The sequence below is a fragment of the Diceros bicornis genome, chromosome 15, assembly GCF_020826845.1.
Source record: "Diceros bicornis minor isolate mBicDic1 chromosome 15, mDicBic1.mat.cur, whole genome shotgun sequence".
Lineage (NCBI taxonomy): Eukaryota > Metazoa > Chordata > Mammalia > Perissodactyla > Rhinocerotidae > Diceros > Diceros bicornis.
The window spans coordinates 37,015,083-37,018,584 of NC_080754.1; the positions used below are offsets into that span (position 1 = coordinate 37,015,083).

The following is a 3,502-nucleotide window of genomic DNA, read 5'->3' on the forward strand; positions in this document are numbered from 1 at the left end:
GATTGAACAAATTTTAGTCATACAGACCCAAGACAATAGGTAGTATCCTGATTCAGACAGGTTATGTTCTAAGAACCGACTGTCTGTCTTCTAATGGAATCTGTGGTCAATTAGGATCGTTTCCCCTTTTGTTGGGGCCCATAAAGTCGAGGTAACTCTCAGGGACCAGCATCAACCTTAACAGATGCACTGGAGAGCTCCCTCCTCTTTGGCTGCTGGTTTGCTGGGCATCCAAAGCCGACACAGGACTTCCCCCGTCTGGGCTGCTGCTCAGGCTCAACCCCTCATTCGCCCTCTTTCTCTGACAGATATTTTGAGCTAATGAGGATCACAGAAAACAGTGGCAAAGATAAGTAAAAGCATCTATATCAGTTTTTTTCCCCCTCTTGTGGTCATTGCTGAAGCAACAGTAGCCAAAATGAAGTTTAATCCCTCTGTAATTTCTGACTACAGCAAGAACCCTAAAAGGCACTTCAATGCACTGTCCTGCATTTGTAGGAAGATTGACTTCCCCCCTTTCCAAGTTGCTGAGACAGAAATACAATGTTCAGTCCATGCCTGTCTGAAAGGATGTTGGAGTTCAATTTGTGTAAGGACACTACAAAGGTCAGCAAATTGGCAAGGTGGCCCAGGTGACAGGAAGATATGTGTCATCCACACTGAACAAGTGCAGCAGGAGAAGGGCACTGACACTACTCTCCATGTGGGCATTCACTCCAGCAAGGTGGTTATCGCTAGGCCAAAACCGCAAAACGATCCTTGAACATAAAGCCAAATGTCACCTAGTAGGGAAGTAAAAGGACAACTGTAAGAAAGAAACAATTGAAATGATGCAAGAATAAAATAATCTTATCTACAACTTCCATTAAAAAATGCTAAAATAGGGGGCCGGCCCGGTGGCGCAAGCGGTTAAGTGCGCGCGCTCCGCTGCGGCGGCCTGGGGTTCGCTGGTTCGGATCCCGGGCGCGCACCGACGCACTGCTTGGTAAGCCATGCTGTGGCGGCGTCCCATATAAAGTGGAGGAAGATGGGCACCGATGTTAGCCCAGGGCCGTCTTCCTCAGCAAAAAAGGAGGAGGATTGGCGGATGTTAGCTCAGGGCTGATCTCCTCACAAAAAAAAAAAAAAAAAAAAAAGCTAAAATAAGTATGGATGTATATGTGTGTATATATATGTATGAAGATATTCATTTAATATAATTCATTTAACATAAATGAATAGATAAATATAAATTAATATATAAATATAAATGGATATGTATATTCACTTATATTTATATTAAATATATAAATATATATCTCAATGTCTTTAAGAAGACCCACTCGGAGGTTTCCTTATCTCCACACCAAAAATGATTTTGCTTCTCATGAATGACAGATTTCTTTATGTTATGGAGCCCCTAATATTGTAACAGATCATGTTCCTCATTTTCATGGACTGCTATGAAGCCCAGAGCACACATATAACAGAAAAATGGGCAAAGACATGAACAGACTACACACAGAAAAAAAGGATGTAAAAGTGGCTCTTAAACGTATGAAAAGATATCCACCCTTACTCAGAGAAATGCAAATTAAAGTTACAATGAAATACCATTTCTCATTTATCAGATTGGGGGAAATTGGATAGTATGATAACATTCTGTGCAAGGCTATGAGGAAACAACTACTCTCATATGTTCTGGGTAAAAATGCAGACCAGTAAAATCATTGTGGAGGAAATTTAACAATATCTAATAAAGCTACGTAGTTATTTACCTTTTGATCCAGCAACTCCACTCCTGGGAATTTACACCTTCAACAATATGAAAATACGTGTCATGAGAATATTCACGGTGGCATTGTAATTGCAATACTAGAAACAATCTAAATGCCCATTTCTAGAAATAGATTCTGTTAGAAATAAAAATTTTAGGATATAAGGACTTATGCAAAAGAATGTTCAATGTAGAACTGTTTGTAGTGACATTAAAAAAAAGAAAAATTAGAAACAAAGTGAATATTCATCAATAAGGGCTGGGTTGTGCAGCCAAACCATGACATATAGTGCAGCCATTAAAAAGATTGTTAGGGGGCCAGCCCCGCAGCTTAGTGGTTAAGCGCGCATGCTCCGCTACTGGCGGCCCGGGTTCAGATCCCGGGCGCGCACCGACGCACCGCTTCTCCGGCCATGCTGAGGCCACGTCCCATATACAGCAACTAGAAGGATGTGCAACTATGACATACAACTATCTACTGGGGCTTTGGGGGAAAAAAAGGAGGAGGATTGGCAATGGATGTTAGCTCAGAGCCAGTCTTCCTCAGCAAACAGAGGAGGATTAGCATGGATGTTAGCTCAGGGCTGATCTTCCTCATAAAAAAAATAAAATAAAATAAAACATAAATAAATAAATAAAAAGATTGTTAGATCTGTACCAGCTGACCTTGAAAATATTTTTCCTTTAATAGGCAAGTTAAGCCATTTACATTTATTTATATGACTGATATATTTGGTCTCAACTCTATAATATTATTTGATAATTATCATTCCTATTATATATGCTGTGTTTCTCTGTATCATAATGCATTTTGGTTTTTATTTTTAGTTTTTTAATTTTTTTATTTAGCATGTTTTCTAGTAGTTACCTTTGTACTTATATATTTTTAGTGCCCTCAGCCCCCAGTTTTCTTATTTAACATTTTACTGTCCCGTTTTCTTTTTTAGTGGTACCCCTGATCTCTCATGCATTGCCTGTACAACAATAGGTAGGTACTTTCATCTTTACTGCTCCCTTAGCCTTCCATTTGTAATTGCATTATTTCTAATTTGGCAGAACATACAACAGTTGTATGTTATTCTCAAGCCAAACTTTAAGTCTTAGGTCTACAATTAAATATATTAAAAACTTAGAGACTTCCAGTTCCAGTTTTGCAATAAGGAGTGCGGATGTTGCCACTCTGTCCTAACAATAAGTAAAAAGCTGAACAGACTGAAAAATCAACAACTCCTCCTGGATCCGTAAGAGAAGGGAGGACACAGGGTATATGGCTGCCCCCAAGATCAGAGAGACAGACAAGTGCATACAGGGAGCCAGAGACCACCTGAGCAGAGACTCACAAGTGGAAAACACCATGGGAACCAGTGTCAAGGTGGGTAAACCTAAACTGTAATTGACAAATTACAAGAGGCTCAGTGTGGACAACTCTGAGAATTAAAAAACTCCAGAGGGACCCTGTCATGGGGGTGCTGGGGTTGGGGGTGGGCACAGTTCTGTGAGATTTACCTCTAGGAGCCTGACCAGATTATCACAGTAAATAATGGAGAAAAATCTCACACTTCCCTGAGGGAAAGAGGAAAGGAACCATTTTAAAATACGCCAGAGCACTCTGTTCTTCTTAACAAGGCCTGCCATCAGGAGAAACTAGTTAACCAGAGCCTGACCCACTGGAGTTTTATCAGAGCCTAACTGTCATGGGGAAAGGGCAATACACTATTCCAGCCCACTCTAGCCTTCTTGTCCCAT

At 40.5% G+C, this 3,502-nt stretch overlaps 1 pseudogene; it reads left to right on the forward strand.

Moving 5' to 3' along the window:
- The first annotated feature begins 418 nt into the window (after positions 1–418).
- LOC131414562 (large ribosomal subunit protein uL24-like) lies at positions 419–842 on the forward strand (annotated as a pseudogene).
- The last annotated feature ends 2,660 nt before the right edge of the window (positions 843–3,502 follow it).